This window comes from Somniosus microcephalus, chromosome 4 (assembly GCF_052327205.1).
Source record: "Somniosus microcephalus isolate GS21.2 chromosome 4, FLI_Smic_1.0, whole genome shotgun sequence".
Taxonomy (NCBI): domain Eukaryota; kingdom Metazoa; phylum Chordata; class Chondrichthyes; order Squaliformes; family Somniosidae; genus Somniosus; species Somniosus microcephalus.
In genome coordinates this window covers 66,768,509-66,787,458 of record NC_140990.1, presented here as the reverse complement: position 1 = coordinate 66,787,458, position 18,950 = coordinate 66,768,509, and the positions used below count along the sequence as shown (strand labels likewise).

Here is an 18,950-nt window from a genome sequence, read left to right as displayed (position 1 = left end):
GAGAGTCTGTAAATGAAGGCAAAATGACACAGTATTTTTGGGAGTTGGTTTGTGTGAATAAATATATCAGTGATTTTAATGAGACTCTTTCTGTGTCCCAGCTCCTGTAAATACTGGCTGGAAAGGGACCGGACTCTCGGGAGGCTCCACACCGCTGGCTGCTCGTGTGTCAGTGATCCCCCATCAGATTAATGTGATTCTGCTGTGGGTGTGTTTAATAAAGTGCCCGAAGCCCTCACTGTAACACTCTCACATATCCCACCTGCAGTGTAATGTCCGTGCTGTGTGCTTCCTGTCCAATATCCCCCTGATCCCTGGCTCTCCTGTTGCACCAACTCCGTATAATGGGACAAGAAGTGCCAGCTCAAGAGATTCCCAAATCAGGGACGGAATGAAAGGTTCAGACACGTGGAATGTTAATCTTACACAATGTGTGAGATGCTGAGCATCCGCCCAACATTTCACCACCACACCTTCTTTCAAATAGATTTATCAATCTCTCCTCCTCTGAATCCTTTGATTCGGGCCGGGGGTCCGGTCCCGAGAGGGACTGCACATTCGGTCTAATTCCCAGAGATTGATACATAGATGGGGCACACAGGTCACACATTGGACAGCAACTGATGAGTGCAGAACTGAACCCCGCCAGAGTCAGCACCTTCAGGGGAGGAGAGGGAGGGGAACCAGTGAGTGTAGAACTGAACCCAGCCAGAGTCAGCACCTTCAGGGGAGGAGAGGGAGGGGAACCAGTGAGTGTAGAACTGAACCCACCAGAAACAGCATTTTGAAGGATGTGATTGCATTGGAGAGGGTGCAGAGGAGATTCACCAGGATGTTACCTGGGCTGAAGCACTTCAGCTATGAAGAGAGACTGGACAGGCTGGGGTTGTTTTCCTTAGAGCAGAGAAGGCTGAGGGGGGACCTGATTGAGGTGTACAAAATTATATGGGGCATAGATAGGGTAGATAAAGAGGAACTTTTCCCCTTAGTAGAGGGGTCAATAACCAGGGGGCATAGTTTCAAGATAAGGGGCAGGAGGTTTAGAGGGGATTTAGGGAAAAACTTTTTCACCCAGAGGGTGGTTGGAATCTGGAACTCACTGCCTGAAAGGCTGGTAGAGGCAGGAACCCTCACAACATTCAAGATGCATAGGGCTTGATGGCCGGTGCGCACATGATGGGCCGAAGGGCCTCTTTCTGTGCTGTATAAATCTATGACTTTATGACTATGAGAGGGAGGGGAACCAGGGAGTGTAGAACAGAACCCAGCCAGAGTCAGCACCTTCAGGGGAGGAGAGAGAGGGGAACCAGTGAGTGTAGAACTGAACCCAGCAAGAGTCAGCACCTTCAGGGGAGGAGAGTGTAAGATTCGAAAATTTTCATTAAATAATCACACAAGATAACAGGATTAATAATACAGCTTTATTGACCAAAAGAAGCTTGTACAGATAAAACCTTTGATAAAAGGGCATACAAAATGGCCGCCGGACCTCGTGATCAGTTTCTTGGACCATTTGATTTCTGTTACTGCAAGCCAGACAGGCTTGTGGATTGAGAACAGTAAACCCGTGAAAGCCAGTATCGGGAAACCGAAACTCAGGGAAATGGGCATACATATTCAATTGGATTCTAAGTACAAGACAGTTTCAGGCAACAGGATGGGGCCCATCAAGATATGGGCGGACAATGAATGAACACTTAAACCCATTTAATGTACAAAGGAAAAACCGTTTAACAGCCATCAAGGGAAATCTCCAGACCGATCAATATGCGAACCGAGTTACGGTGACAAAGTAAAAGACATTATCGGCCAGGAAGGCAGTTAAGCTATCACCGGCTCCCGTTACAAGACAAAGCGCCCCTGCAGAGATTTCTGCCCACCAAAAATATTACAAAGACTGGACTATGATCTGGCGGGAGATAAGACTGTCCCAAAAGGGTATAACTATGAATTGAAAAAGTCCATGAGTGGGATTTTGATGGCAATTTCTTAAGGCGCTTCACCTCGACGGCTACGATTCATTCGTAGGACGATTCACTTCTTCGGTACAATGCGTAACTTCGGTGACGACGAGAAGACTTTTGGCTGGGAAGCCAGCTCGGCCAGGCAAGGCTCAACCACGACGGGAAGACGAAGGAGGGTGGCCCGGGTACTTTTGTCGGGAGATCATCGACGACCCAGGCCGAAGGAGAAGACAGCCTCTGGAAAAGCCTAAGCCAGGCGGGAAAGAGAAATAAACGAACTCTCCCATGTGCATCCAGTTATTCAGCATCACATCTGTGGCAGAGTCTCCCATGCATCCAGCTCTTCAACAACTTTAACGAATTCAGCCATGACGAGCGCTCATCGAGGCTGTGTCCACTGCCTCATCACCTGAGAGAGAGAGAAAAACAAGCTGCGCCAGAAGTTTCCAAATCCACGTGACGACGGAAAGCTGTGCCAAAAAGGCTGCGAACCCCCTCTTTTGCGAATCTGAAAGTGGTGAGCATGATCCCGAGTTCCTCAAGTCGAAACTTAGTTTAGGTCTAGGGGAGGGAGAGGGTAAGGGATAATCGTAATGTGTTTCCCCTTTTTCGATGTGCCGTGTGTTTCCCATTTCCATGGAGTCAAGTTTATAGATATGTGCATGCTTGTAGTCGCTCTGATTTGTGCTTATGGCATGTATTTATAATGCTGCAAACTGTTCAATAATAAAAGCCTCCATTTCGTGCTATTCAACCTGGTCTATTGAGTTTTTCTCTGCACTACAGTTCCCTGCACCTAAGTCCAAGGTCTAGAACCGTAGGGGAGAGTGGGTCGAACCACTCAAGGGTAATTATTGCACGAAGCCTGGTAGGAGACCAGAACGAGCAAGAGAAACCCCCTACAAGAGAGAGGGGAACCAGGGGGAGCTGCAGGGAGGGAGGTCGCACGAAAGATGAGCTGCTGAGTTTTAATGTTTTTTAGTGTTTAAAGGGGGAAAAAAAAAGTTATATTTCAAGTTTTAAGAGGTATAAATTCTAGCTAAGTTAGTTCAGTTTAGTTTAGTTTAATCTAGTTTAAGTTTAAGGTTAGTTTAACTTAGTTGAAGCACAGAAAGAAAAGAAGAAAAAGCCTGCAAAAAAAAAAGAGCGCCAAAGACAGGACCCGAAAAAAAAAAAACCAGAGGAAAGTAGAAAACAGAAAGAAAAGCCAAAGCAAAAAGACAGAAGAAGGAGAGGAATATACAGACCAGGGAAGAATCCGAATGGAGGCCGCACGGGGCCAGAACGGAGGCCGGAGAGCGAGATCTGAACAGCGGCCGCACGGGGCCAAAGCAACAACCGGAGCGCGACTCCTCAACAGCAGCCGCACAGGGCCAAAGCAACAACCGGAGCGAGACTCCTCAACAGCGGCCGCACGGGGCCAAAGCAACAACCGGAGCGCGAGGTCTGAACAGCGGCCGCACGGGGCCAAAACAACAACCGGAGCGCGACTCCTCAACAGAGGCCGCACGGGGCCAAAGCAACAACCGGAGCACGACTCCTCAACAGCGGCCGCACGGGGCCAGAACGGAGGTCGGAGCGCGACTCCTCAGCGGCGGCCGGAACACAGGACCGTAAACCAGGGAAAGGCCAGAGGAGCCGGGCCGAGACATAGGCCTGGAGACCTCTGAGGGAGAGGGGAGCAGCCCGAAGGCACCGCGAGGCAGCGGCTCCCAGACGCAGACAGTGAGTACGGGTCCTGGGTAGGGAGCCTGAAGCCAGGGAAAGGCCCGAGGAGCCGGGCCAAGACAGAGGCTCAGAGACCTCTGAGGGGGAGGGGAGCAGCCGGGAGACACCGGGAAACGGCAAAACCCAGACGCAGGCCAGGACAGTGAGTATGGGGCCTGGGGAGGGCCTGGAGAGCGAGCGAGTCCGGGGACTGGGAAAGGTCGCGAGCCGGGAGAGGGAAACACCAAACCCGAGGCCCCAGAAAAGCATATTCTAAGGTCAACAATAATTTCTACCTCAACACTACTAAAAATGAGCGAATCGGAGGAGCCACAGCAGCTCCCGAGGCACACTGAGAGCAACCTCTTCCAGATTCCCCCCAACACCAAAAAAAATGCTAAAAAATCGCTCAAGCATCAGCAGCTGAGAGAAAAACCAGAAACTCTGTTTGCTGACCGGTACAGTCAGCGGCTTGGATCGCAGCAATAAAATCACACTATACCAGGGTTAAGCAGGAAAGAACCGCTAATGGGTCCAAACTGAAAATTAAGAAACCAGGGGACCCGGACAGTGCAACCACGACTGTCAACATGTACGATAACGGAACAATATTGGTGCAAGGCAACCTCGACGACTTTGAAACGGCCTTCAAGACACTGGAAGAAATAACTGAGAGGGGAAGGAACAGCCCCAGAGTGGCTAACAGGGGAAAAGCGACTCACACTCCCCCCACCATTGACAACTCACCAGGAGTAAATCAGCCTGGTCAGGAGGTGAATGAGCCACACAGTTCTAACCAGACACTCACCCCAGGGCCCCACAGCCACATGGTACAGCTGACCAACCCCAGCATAATTACCAGGGAGGAAGCCACACATACTCCCCCTACCACTTCCAGCTCACCAAGAGAAGAGCAGCCTAGCCAGGAAGTGAGTGAGCCCTCCAGCGCCGACCAGACACATACCCCGGGATCACACAGCCAGATACAACTAAAGGATAAAGTTAACCAGTTGGAGACAGAGCTGGTTAAACTTAGAGAGGAGGTCCTTAAACTGAAACATGAACAAAAGCAAGAGAGGGAGAAATAAAGGAGAGAGCTGAATCTACTTGGGAATCAGGTGAAAGAGCTGCAGAAAAACAAAGAGAGCCATAGGGGAGAGATAGCACCACTAGCCCAGCAGCCAGAGGCTAGAGATAAGACAATACAGAGCCTGACTGAACAGCTGCACTCCCACACTGAACAACAGCAGCAGACACACAATACAAGGGGTGCCACACAGACCGACCAGCATACTGAAGCTCAGTCTTCCCCCACCACTGTGGAACCACAAGCGAGGCGCTCACAAGAGGAGCGCACACACCAGACACGACCACCCCAGTCCAATACACACCCTATGAGTCCAGGCAAAAGCCACCAGACAGTAAACACCAACAAGGCTGACATCGTAATACTCATAGACTCAAATGGGAAATTTCTATGGGAGAAAAAGCTCTTCCCTAGACATATAGTAAAAAAAGATCCGGTGCCCAACAACAGACAGAGCCCTGGAATGGCTGACCAAAACCCGATTAGGCTCCCCCCAACACATAATAATACACACTGGCACAAATGACCTAAAGACCCAGCAGAAAGGGGTAGCAACATCGCTCAGAGCAGTGATTGAGAAGGCAAGCAATACATTCCCAAACACTAGAATCACTGTTTCCACAATATTGCCGAGAACAGACTTTAACAACAAAACAATTCGTGAGATAAATGCCAGCATAGCAAGAGACTGTGAATTAAAACACAATGTGCACCTGGCCCAACACCCCACCCTCGATGTGGAATGTCTTCACGACTGCGTCCATATCCACAGGAAACGAATATCGATCTTTGCTAAAGCCCTGACGGACGTCGCTTTTAACCGGGTCCATACCCAGACTTCAAGAGGACCCCCCCCCGACCACCAGAGATCAGCGGGGTACATACCAGGACTACTACAGAGACCACCACCACACCAACCGGGACCAGAGAGGATCCCCACGCACAACAACAATATCTGACCTGCACCACTCCTGTCCTACAGGGGAAAAGGACTGCCCCCAGCCAGACAGAGGGAGAGATGCACAGGGCGTACGCAATACCTCAGGCAGAGACAATCCATTAAGAGACACTAGGCAGACGTGCAGCAGCATCTACTTCTGCCTTATGGATCAGAAAATGAAAAAAAAAAAATTTAAGGACTAATTACTAGAAAGAGTTGTAACCAAATAGTATTAGCATTTATAGACAATTGAGATGATCTTTTTTCCCCCCATTTAGACACGACAAACACATATCATTCCTTTAACCTATCATAGTAAAAGATCAAACTTAACATGAAATCCTTATATATTTCGACCTGGAATATCCAAGGTCTACGCTCTTCGGTGCTCAACGTGAAGAGTAGGACCCCGGAGTTCATAGATGAAATTAAAGATCTGGATATTATCATTTTACAGGAAACTTGGTATAGAGGAGAAGAACACACTGGCCGTCCCCAAGGGTACACAGAGCTGGTGGTCCCCTCCAATAAATTGCCAGGAGTAACCCAAGGCAGAGACTCTGGAGACATACTGATTTGGTTTAAAACAGAGCTTAAGAATTGCATCAAATTTATAAAAAAGGGCGAAAACCACATGTGGCTCAAAATTGAGAGGGGGATTATCTCTAACATTCAAGATGTTTTCATTTGCGCACTCTATATCCCCCCAATGGAATCCCCGTACTTTAAAGAGGACACCTTCTCCAACATTGAGAGGGAGATTACCCAATTCCAGGCCCAGGGGAACATGTTGATCTGTGGTGACCTCAATTCAAGAACTGGCGAAGAACCAGACTTCACCAATAATCAGGGAAACAATTAGATATTTGGGAATAACCACTTCGATATCCCTTCCCATCCATACAGGCATAATGGCGACAAACAGACAAATACTAATGGAAAACAGCTCCTGCAGCTCTGTCGAAGCCTGGGTCTGTACATTGTCAATGGTAGGTTCATGGGAGACCTCCTAGGAAGATCGACCTATTGCTCACCTCTTGGCTGTAGCACTGTAGACTGTATGATTATGAATCTGGACCCATCCTCTTTCAGAGCATTCACAGTCAAGCCACAAACAACACTGTCAGACCACAGTCAAATTACTAATAATCTTAAAAAGACAGAAACAACCAACACAGAAACACAACCCAGTAAGCTGTACAACACCAAAAAATTGTACAGATGGGCCAGAAACAGCACGGAAAAATACCAGAAAGCAATTAGCAATCAATCAACTCAAGCTCTCTTGGACACCTTTCTGGATAACATATACACTCACAATAAAGAAGGCGTAAACCGGGCAGTGAATAATCTAAATAATATTTTTGATAATTTGGCAACAAGGTCAAACTTGAAAGCTCGCAAGAACAAACCCAAAACAAAAAACTATGAAAAATGGTTTGACCCAGATTGCCATAACATGAGGAAAAAACTTAGAAAAATATCAAACCAAAAACACAGACAGCCAGAAAACGAGGAATTACGCCTTACTTATTGTCAGACACTAACACAATACAGAAACACACTCAGAACCAAAAAAGAGCAGTATATTAAGAATACACTCAGCTCCATTGAGGAATCTATTGATTCCAATTGTTTCTGGGACAACTGGAATACATTACACAAAAAACAACATGACGAATTGGCCATTCAAAATGGAGACACATGGGAAAACCACTTTGAAAAATTATACCAGAAAAACACACTAAGGCCAGAGCAACACCAAATATGCAAAAAACTGGAAAAGCTCGAAATGGCCAGAAAAGATAACCAAATCCCGCTAGACTCCATAATAACAGAAAAGAACTATTTGAAAAACTCAAGGACCTGCAACCTGGAAAAGCTTGCAGTGCAGACGGCAGACTAAGCGAGATGATTAAACACACAGACGATAAAATGAAACTGGCTATCCTAAAACTCTTCAACTTGGTTCTGAGTGTCGGTTACTTCCCTGATATCTGGAACAAAGGACTCATAATGCCCATATACAAAAGTGGGGACAAAGTCGACCCAAATAACTATTGAGGCATCTGTGTAAACAGTAACCTGGGGAAGGTATTCTGTAGTATCATAAACAAAAGACTTATAAACTTCCTTGAGGAGCACAATGTCTTGAGTAAAAGCCAAATTGGACTCCTACCAAACTATAGAACATCAGATCATATCTTCACCCTACAGACCCTAATTGACAAACATGTTCATCAAAACAAAAGCAAAATCTACGCATGCTTTATAGATTTCCAGAAGGCTTTCGATTCCATCTGGCACGGTGGTCTATTCCTGAAACTTATCGAAAGCGGGGTAGGGGGAAAAACATATGATGTAATTAAATCAATGTATACAAACAACAAATGTGCAGTTAAAATTGGAGACAAACAAACAAAATACTTCCCACAGGGGCGGGGGGTGACGCAGGGCCCGCCCATCTCACCGACACTCTTTAATATTTACATAAATGAATTGGCAAAACTACTTGAACAATCTACAGCACCCGGCCTCACCCTATATGAATCCAAGGTTAAATTCCTCCTCTATGCAGATGACCTGGTTCTGCTGTCACCAACTAAGGAGGGTCTACAGCAGAACCTGGATCTGCTGGAGTCGTTCTGCCAGACCTGGGCCCTGACAATAAATCCCCAAAAAACCAAAGTCCTTGTGTTCCAGCAAAGATCCAGACATCAGGGACCCAAAATAAATTTCACACTAGGAACAACCAAAATTGAACAAACCACTAACTACACATACTTGGGCTTAAAAATCAGTTCTATGGGAAATTTTCATCAGGCTGTGAATGAACTGAAAGAGAAAGCAAGAAGGGCTTTCTATGCCATTAAAAAATCAATCGAAATAGAAATCCCAATTAGCAGTTGGCTGAAAATTTTTAAATCAGTAATTGAACCAATTGCGCTCTATGGCAGTGAGGTGTGGGGACTGCAAACACAACAAGAATTTGCAAAATGGGACAAACACCCAATTGAGATCCTACATGCAGAATTCTGTAAAAGTATCCTCCGTACTCAAAGGCAAACCGTAAACAATGCATGCAGGGCAGAACTAGGCCAATATCCATGAATAATCACTATGCAAAAAAGAGCCACCAAATTTTGGAAACACCTAAAAATGAGCAACCCTCACTGCTATCATTACGAAGCCCTGAAATGCCAAGAGTGGACCATAAAGAAGAATACCCTCAGTCAACTAGTCCTGGGACTCAGTGAAGTAACTACTAACACTACTAACAATAACCAGCCCCAGGACAGTGACAGCGTAACACAAAGAATTCGACCCAACACAATCGTCACTAAGCAAAAGGAAAAATATCTGTTATATTGGGCAGAAACAACAAAAACCCAAAACAAACTCAATTGCTACTTGGCCCTAAACAGACAATACAACATGGTTGATTACCTGACCATGGTAAAGGATAGCAAACTGAGAAAAACTTTGACAATGTACAGACTTAGTGAACATAGCCTGGCGATCGAAAAAGGTAGACACAGGCAGACCCGGCTACCAAGAGAGGACAGGATATGCTCTCACTGCAGTCAGGGAGTGGTGGAGACAGAGATGCACTTCCTCACAGCTTGTAGAAAATATCAGGGCATAAGGGAGAATTTCTACCCAAAATTCACAAAAATATGCCCGGAATTCAGAAATTTGAATGACGACCAAAAACTCCCATACCTACTTGGGGAAGAGAGAAATTGTGTAACCTTAGCGGCACACTATGTTACAGCTTGCCATAAACAGAGGGGCAACCACTAAATATAAGAAAAGAGTATATACAAATTATATGAATGTATATTTATACACTCAGGGATATATCTGTTTTATACACTGTAGGGATAGATCTGTATTTTTTGTGTTCAACCATGAATGTTTTTCGATGCTTTGGCAACATAAGATGTACCTTGTCATCATGCCAATAAAGCGATTTGAATTGAATTGAATTGAATTGAGTGTAGAACTGAACCCACCAGAAACAGCATTTTGAAGGATGTGATTGCATTGGAGAGGGTGCAGAGGAGATTCACCAGGATGCTACCTGGGCTGAAGCACTTCAGCTATGAAGAGAGACTGGACAGGCTGGGGTTGTTTTCCTTAGAGCAGAGAAGGCTGAGGGGGGACCTGATTGAGGTGTACAAAATTATATGGGGCATAGATAGGGTAGATAGAAAGGAACTTTTCCCCTTAGTAGAGGGGTCAATAACCAGGGGGCATAGTTTCAAGATAAGGGGCAGGAGGTTTAGAGGGGATTTAGGGAAAAACTTTTTCACCCAGAGGGTGGTTGGAATCTGGAACTCACTGCCTGAAAGGCTGGTAGAGGCAGGAACCCTCACAACATTCAAGAAGCATAGGGCTTGATGGCCGGTGCGCACATGATGGGCCAAAGGGCCTCTTTCTGTGCTGTATAAATCTATGACTTTATGACTGTGGTAAACCACTGTTACCGTTCACAACCGTTCACTATTGTTACACTGTTGTTATCACTGTTTACACTGTTGTTATCACTACATAAGGTTACCTCTTGCCACGCACGCTGTTATACCTAGGCATACCTCAGCTGACTCCGCCCATGGCTCCGCCTGCTTGCCCAGGTATAAAGGTGACCGCTTGGCTAGTATTCTTCCTTGTTGGAACCGATCACCCACGAGGGTGGGCTCTGTTATTTAGCCAATAAAAACCTATAGTTACTACCTTAACTCGTCGCTTTTCATGGACTGAATTGATAGGTATATCAATTTTATTGGCTAAGTTTTGAAATGTATGGACCGGAGCAGCCAAACGACCAGCCAAACGGTCAGCTACAACAGCCCCAGCCAAACGGCCAGCTACAACAGCCCCAGCAGCCGACCTGGCTGCGAGCCCTCCGACCGCCGTATCTGGATCTAAACCCACAGGCAGCGAATTCAGCCCTCGACTTCGAACACTGGCTGAGCTGTTTCGAATCCTACCTGGGAGCCTCCGGCGTGCCTCCAAAATCCAAAATAAGAGTTCTGACCGCCCAGGTGAGCCCTAAAGTATTTGCACTCATCCGGGACCTTGCTACATACGAGGACGCCCTCAACCTGCTAAAAGAGCAGTACCGGAGCCCAGTAAATTCAATGTATGCCAGACATCTTCTAAGATCCCGCTCGCAACAGCCAGGAGAGTCTGTAGATGAATTTTTACGGGCGCTACAAACACTCGGCAGGGACTGTGACTTTAAAGCTGTAACGGCTGCAGAACATACTGAAGGAAATATCCGCGATGCCTTCGTGAAAGGCCTTCGGTCCGACTACTCACGGCAAAGACTGCTCGAATCAAAGGACCTCGACTTGAAAACAGCTGCAGCCCTCGCTCGCTCCCTGGAAGTGGCCCATCGGGACCTCGAGGCGTACTCCAGGTACAGTGCTGCGCGACCCTGGGACTCGGGCCCGACTCCGGCCGCAATACCCCTCGCACCGCCGCCCCTGGGACCTACTATGGCGTTGGTGTCCCGGAATCGATCAGGACCGCCACCCCCGGGACCTGTTGCGGCAGCGGACCTCCGCGATCGGGCCGCCAGCTGCTTCTTCAGTGGCCAGGCGAGACATCAAAGGGCGCGCTGCCCTGCAAGGAACGTGACCTGCTCCGGCTGCAAAAAGAAAGGCCACTTCGTAAACGCCTGCAGGGGGAAAGCCACAGACGCCAGCAGTGCCTCATGTGAGTTGTGGGGGCAGCCATCTTTGATCAAGGCCACATGTGAGTTGTGGGGGTGGCCATCTTTGATCAAGGCCACAGACGCCAGCAGTGCCTCATGTGTTCTGTGAGTTGTGGGGGCGGCCATCTTCTCCGCCATTTTGTCTAACTTCGTGGGGATCCGCGTCATGGGCGCCGCCTTTTTGTTCGCCGCACTCGGCCGCCGTTTTGTCTCCAGACCCGACCACCGCCTCACCTGCAGACTACAGCAGCTCACTCAGCCATACACTGGCCTCCGTCACGCTTGACCAAGCTCTCCCGCATCATCTGTCCAAGTCCATGATGGACATCGAAGTAAACGGCCACGGCACGACCTGCCTGTTCGACAGCGGAAGCACAGAGAGTTTTATTCACCCAGACACGGTGAGCTGCTACTCCCTCACTGTCCGGCCAACGCGCCATCGGATCTCGATAGCGGCGAAGTCCCATTCAACAGACATCAGCGGCTACTGTGTGGTGACCCTGTCGGTTAGGGGCACGGAATATAAAAACTTTAAACTTCTCGTCCTGCCCCAGCTCTGCGCTGCCGTCCTACTAGGGCTGGATTTCCAATGCCACCTTCAAAGTGTCATTTTGGCTTACGGTGGACCCCTCCCCCCACTCACAGTCTGCAACCAGCAAAATTTAAACCGCCCGCCGCGTACCACCTGCGACCTCTCCACCCTCAAAGTCCCGCCCCCCTCCTTGTTCGCTAACCTCACCCGTGACTGTAAACCCGTCGCTACCAAGAGCAGGCGGTACAGCGCCGGGGACAGAGCTTTTATTAGCTCTGAGGTGCAGCGACTCCTGAAGGAGGGCATCATCGAGGGGAGCACCAGCCCCTGGCGTGCCCAGGTCGTAGTCGTTAAGACCGGCGATAAACACCGCCTGGTCATCGACTACAGCCAAACCATAAACCGGTACACCCAGCTGGACGCATACCCCCTTCCCCGCATATCTGATATGGTCAACCAGATTGCACAGTACCGGGTATTCTCCACCATCGACCTCAAGTTGGCCTATCACCAACTCCCTATCTGCCCTGAGGACCGCCAGTATACCACCTTCGAGGCGAATGGCCGCCTCTACCACTTCCTTAGGGTTCCCTTCAGCGTCACCAACGGGGTTTCGGTCTTCCAAAGGGAGATGGACCGGATGGTCGACCAGTACGCGCTGCAGGCCACGTTCCCTTATCTAGATAACGTCACCATCTGCGGCCACGGCCAGCAGGACCATGATGTTAATCTGGAGAAATTCCTCCGTACAGCCCAACAGCTGAACCTCACTTACAATAAGGAGAAATGTGTGTTTAACACCTCGCGCCTTGCCATCCTCGGCTGCGTAGTAGAGAATGGAGTCATCGGCCCCGACCCCGAAAGAATGCGCCCCCTCATGGAGCTTCCCCTCCCCCACTGTCCAAAGGCGCTGAAGAGAACCCTGGGGCTCTTCGCTTACTATGCCCAATGGGTGCCCAATTATGCGGACAAAGCCAGACCCCTCATGAAGTCCACCTCCTTCCCCCTGACAGTAGAAGCAGGTGCAGCCTTCTCCCTCATAAAAGGAGACATTGCGAAGGCCACAATGCACGCAGTGGATGAGTCCATCCCTTTCCAAGTGGAAAGCGATGCATCCGACTTTGCCCAAGCTGCAACCCTTAACCAGGCGGGGAGACCTGTGGCCTTCTTCTCAAGGACCCTCCAGGGCCCTGAGATCCGACACTCTTCTGTCGAGAAGGAGGCCCAGGCGATTGTGGAGGCGGTACGGCGCTGGAGGCATTACCTGGCAGGCAAACGATTTACCCTCCTCACCGACCAGCGTTCGGTTGCTTTTATGTTTAATAACAAGCTGAAGGGCAAAATCAAGAACGACAAGATCTTGAGGTGGAGAATTGAGCTCTCCACCTACGATTACGATATCTTGTACCGGCCTGGTAAACTCAACGACCCCCCAGATGCTCTATCACGAAGTACATGCGCCAACGCGCAAGTTGATAGACTGCGGACCCTCCACAACGACCTCTGCCACCCCGGGGTCACCAGACTTTACCACTTCATTAAGGCCCGCAACCTGCCCTACTCCATCGAGGAGGTCAGGACCATGACCAGGAACTGCCAAACCTGTGCCGAATGCAAACCGCATTTCTATAGGCCGGACAGAGCAAGCCTGATCAAGGCCACCCGCCCCTTCGAGCGCTTGAGCATCGATCTTAAGGGGCCCCTCCCGTCCTCTGACCGTAATGTGTACTTCCTCAACATTATTGACGAGTACTCTCATTTCCCCTTTGCCATCCCCTGCCCAGACATGACCAGTACCACGGTCATCAAATGCCTGAACGACCTCTTCGCCTTGTTCGGGTTCCCGAACTATATACATAGCGACCGGGGCGCATCCTTCATGAGCGAGGAACTTCGCCAGTTCCTGCTCGCGAGAGGTATTGCTGCGAGCAGGACCACCAGCTACAACCCCCAGGGGAACGGCCAGGTGGAAAGAGAAACCGTGACAGTTTGGAAGGCCGTCCTCTTAGCCCTAAAGTCTAAGGGCCTCCCAACCTCTCACTGGCAGGAAGTCCTCCCGGCAGCGCTCCACTCCATCCGGTCACTGCTTTGCACTGCCATTAACGCCACCCCCCATGAACGAATGTTTGTTTTCCCCAGGAAGTCGACTACGGGAACCTTGCTACCAACATGGCTGACTTCTCCGGGGCCCGTCCTGCTGCGGAAGCAGGTGAGGACCCATAAAATGGACCCCCTGGTCAAGAGGGTGGACCTCCTGCACGCCAACCCGCAGTACGCCTATGTGGCATACCCAGACGGGCGGGAGGACACTGTCTCCTTGCGAGACCTCGCACCCTCAGGCACCCCTGAGATACCACCATTACCCCCCACCACTCCCCCAAATCCAGCTCCTGTTGACGGCATGCCGGAACCCCAGGAGCCTTCGTCGACCACGCAGACACCAGCATTAACATCGGATACTGCACCACCGCCGCCGCTGCTGCGCCGATCAGAAAGGCTTACGAGGCCTCCTGAGAGACTGACATACACAAACTGGTAGTACACTTCACCCCGCCGGACTCAATTTTAAACAAGGGGTGAATGTGGTAAACCACTGTTACCGTTCACAACCGTTCACTATTGTTACACTGTTGTTATCACTGTTTACACTGTTGTTATCACTACACAAGGTTACCTCTTGCCACGCACGCTGTTATACCTAGGCATACCTCAGCTGACTCCGCCCATGGCTCCGCCTGCTTGCCCTGGTATAAAGGTGACCGCTTGGCTAGTATTCTTCCTTGTTGGAACCGATCGCCCACGAGGGTGGGCTCTGTTATTTAGCCAATAAAAACCTATAGTTACTACCTTAACGCGTCGCTTTTCATGGACTGAATTGATAGGTATATCAATGACCATGAGAGGGAGGGGCACAAGTGAGTGTAGAACAGAACCCAGCCAGAGTCAGCACCTTCAGGTGAGGAGAGTGCAGGGAACCAGTGAGTATAGAACTGAACCCAGCCAGAGTCAGCACCTTCAGGGGAGGAGAGGGAGGGGAACCAGTCAGTGTAGAACTGAACCCAGCCAGAGTCAACACCTTCAGGGGAGGAGAGGGAGTGGAACCAGTGAGTGTTGAACTGAATCCAGCCAGAGTCAGCACCTTCAGGTGAGGAGAGGGAGGGGAACCAGTCAGTGTAGAACTGAACCCAGCCAGAGTCAACACCTTCAGGGGAGGAGAGGGTGGGGAACCAGTGAGTGTTGAACTGAATCCAGCCAGAGTCAGCACCTTCAGGTGAGGAGAGTGCAGGGAACCAGTGAGTATAGAACTGAACCCAGCCAGAGTCAGCACCTTCAGGGGAGGAGAGGGAGGGGAACCAGTCAGTGTAGAACTGAACCCAGCCAGAGTCAACACCTTCAGGGGAGGAGAGGGAGTGGAACCAGTGAGTGTAGAACTGAACCCAGCCAGAGTCAACACCTTCAGGGGAGGAGAGGGAGTGGAACCAGTGAGTGTAGAACTGAACCCAGCCAGAGTCAACACCTTCAGGGGAGGAGAGGGAGGGGAACCAATGAGTGTAGAACTGAACCCAGCCAGAGTCAGCACCTTCAGGGGAGGAGAGGGAGGGGAACCAGTGAGTGTGGAACTGAACCCAGCCAGAGTCAGCACCTTCAGGGGAGGAGAGGGAGGGGAACCAGTGAGTGTAGAACTGAACCCAGCCAGAGTCAGCACCTTCAGGGGAGGAGAGGGAGGCGAACCAGTGAATGTGGAACTGAACCCAGCCAGAGTCAGCACCTTCAGGGGAGGAGAGAGAGGGGAACCAGTGAGTGCAGAACTGAACCCAACCAGAGTCAGCACATTCAGGGGCGGAGAGGGAGGGGAACCAGTGAGTGTAGAACTGAACCCAGCCAGAGTCAGCACCTTCAGGTGAGGAGAGTGCAGGGAACCAGTGAGTATAGAACTGAACCCAGCCAGAGTCAGCACCTTCAGGGGAGGAGAGGGAGGCGAACCAGTGAATGTGGAACTGAACCCAGCCAGAGTCAGCACCTTCAGGGGAGAAGAGGGAGGGGAACCAGTGATTGTACAACTGAACCCAGCCAGAGTCAGCACCTTCAGGGGAGGAGAGGGAGGGGAACCAGTGAGTGTAGAACTGAACCCAGCCAGAGTCAGCACCTTCAGGGGAGGAGAGGGAGGGGAACCAGTGAGTATAGAACTGAACCCAGCCAGAGTCAGCACCTTCAGGGGAGGAGAGGGAGGGGAACCAGTGAGTATAGAACTGAACCCAGCCAGAGTCAGCACCTTCAGGGGAGGAGAGGGAGGGGAACCAGTGAGTGTAGAACTGAACCCAGCCAGAGTCAGCACCTTCAGGGGAGGAGAGGGAGGGGAACCAGTGAGTGTAGAACTGAACCCAGCCAGAGTCAGCACCTTCAGAGGAGGAGTGGGAGGGGAACCAGTGAGTGTAGAACTGAACCCAGCCAGAGTCAGCACCTTCAGAGGAGGAGTGGGAGGGGAACCAGTGAGTGTAGAACTGAACCCAGCCAGTGTCAGTACCTTCAGCGCAGGGAGAAAATTTGACTGACAGGAAAAATGTTGGAGACGGCACAGGAAGGAAGGAGAGTCTGTGGGATGGGAATTTACAGCTTTGGGGAAGAAGAGAGGAAAGCATGTTCCACAGTAACTAGAATTGCCTGTCCTGAATTTCGATCCTGTACTTACGGTGATGACTTTTGTAACTTCCCTTTACAGGATATTAGAAGGGGAGGATTTGCAGGCAGGAAACTTAAACCAAACATCACGTCAAGATCTGACAGACTCACTCAATGCATCAGGACCTAAATATAATTGGCCTTTGAATGTGGAAAGAGAAATGTTTGTCTCAATCTTTACACAACCTGAAAAACTTCGCACCATTCACAGCGGGGAGAAACCGTACACGTGTTCAATGTGTGGATGAGGCTTCAACTGATCTTCCAACCTGGAGAGACACAAGGACACCCACACCATGGAGAAACCGTGGAAATGTGGGGATTGTGGGAAGCGATTCAATTACCCATCTGAGCTGGAAATGCATCATCGCACTCACACTGGGGAGAGGCCATTCACCTGCTCCGTGTGTGGGAAGGGATTCACTCAGTCATCCTACCTGCGGACACACCAGTGAGTTCACACTGGGGAGAGACCGTTCACCTGCTCCGAGTGTGGGAAGGGATTCAATCAGTCATCCCACCTTCTGAGGCACCATTGTATTCACACAGAGGAAAGGACTTTTAAATGTTCTGACTGTGATATGAAGTATAAAAGCAAAAATGAACTTCAGAACCACCAACGCACTCACACTGGGGAGAGACCGTTCATCTGCTACGTGTGTGGAAAGAGATTCACTCAGTCATCCACCCTGCTGAGACACCAGCAAGTTCACACTGGGGAGAGGCCATTCACCTGCTCTTAGTGTGGGAAGGGATTCACTTTGTCATCCAAGCTGTTTAATCACCAGCGAGTTCACACTTGGGAGAGGCCCTTCACCTGCTCCATTTGTGGGAAGGGATTCACTCAGTCATACAACCTGCTGAGATACCAGCAAGTTTACGATCGACTGCAGAGGTTGGATTCTGCTGTTATTGCTGCTGTTAAACACATCCAGGACTGAACCATGTTCACTCTGACAGTTGGGGTTTGTTGCTGCTGATGTTAATAACCCCTATAACTGGAGATTAATATTTTGAATAAATATTTAATAAATCAGCTTTGTTTCAAACACAGTGTGTCAAATATTTAATTTCTCTATGATAAGAGAAGACGCATAGAGTCATAGAGTTATACAGCACAGAAAGAGGCCCTTCGGCCCATCGTGTCCGCACCAGACATCAAGCCCTGTCTATTCTAATCCCATTATCCAGCACTTGGTCCATAGCCTTGTATGCTATGGCGTTTCAAGTGCTCATCTAAATGCTTCTTGAATGTTGTGAGGGTTCCTGCCTCTACCACCCTTTCAGGCAGTGAGTTCCAGATTCCAACCACCATCTGGGTGAAAAAGTTTTTCTTCAAATCCCCTCTAAACCTCCTGCCCCTTACCTTGAAACTATGCCCCCTGGTTATTGACCCCTCTACTAAGGGGCAAAGTTCATTTATATCTACCCTATCTATGCCCCTCATAATTTTGTACACCTCAATCAGGTCCCCCCTCAGCCTTCTCTGCTCTAAGGAAAACAACCCCAGCCTGTCCAGTCTCTCTTCATAGCTGAAGTGCTCCAGCCCAGGTAACATCCTGGTGAATCTCCTCTGCACCCTCTCCAATGCAACCACATCTCTCCTATAGTGTGGCGACCAGAACTGCACACAATATTCCAGCTGTGGCCTAACTAGCGTTTAGTACAGCTCCATCATAACCTTCCTGCTCTTATATTCTATGCCTCAGCTAATGAAGGCAAGTATCCCATATGCCTTTTTAACCACCTTATCTACCTGTCCTGCTGCCTTCAGGGACCTATGTACATGCACACCAAGGTCCCTCTGATCCTCTGTCCTTCCGAGGATCCTACCATTCATTGTGTATTCCCTTGCCTTGTTAGTCCTCCCAAAATGCATCAACTCACACTTTTCAGGGTTAAATTCCATTTGCCACTGTTCTGCCCATCTAACCATCCTGTCTATATCATCCTGTAGCCTGAGGCTTCCCTCCTCGCTATTTACCATTCCACCAATTTCCATTTCATCTGCAAACTTACTGATCATACCTCCTACATTCATATCTAAATCATTAATGTACACTACAAACAGCAAAGGTCCCAGCACCGATCCCTGCGGTACACCACTGGATACAGGCTTCCAGTCACAAAAACAACCTTCGACCATTACCTTCTGCCTCCTGCCACAAAGCCAATTTTGGATCCAATGTGCCAAATTACCCTGGATCCCATGGGCTCTTACCTTCTTGACCAGTCTCCCATGTGGGATTTTGTTAAAAGCCTTACTGAAGTCCATGTAGACTACATCAACTACACTACCCTCAGCCACACACCTAGTC

At 49.5% G+C, this 18,950-nt stretch overlaps 1 pseudogene; it reads left to right on the top strand.

Annotated features, from left to right (window-relative positions):
* The window catches only part of LOC147119111 (uncharacterized), a 41,411-nt pseudogene extending 23,769 nt beyond the window's left edge, over positions 1–17,642 (top strand).
* The last annotated feature ends 1,308 nt before the right edge of the window (positions 17,643–18,950 follow it).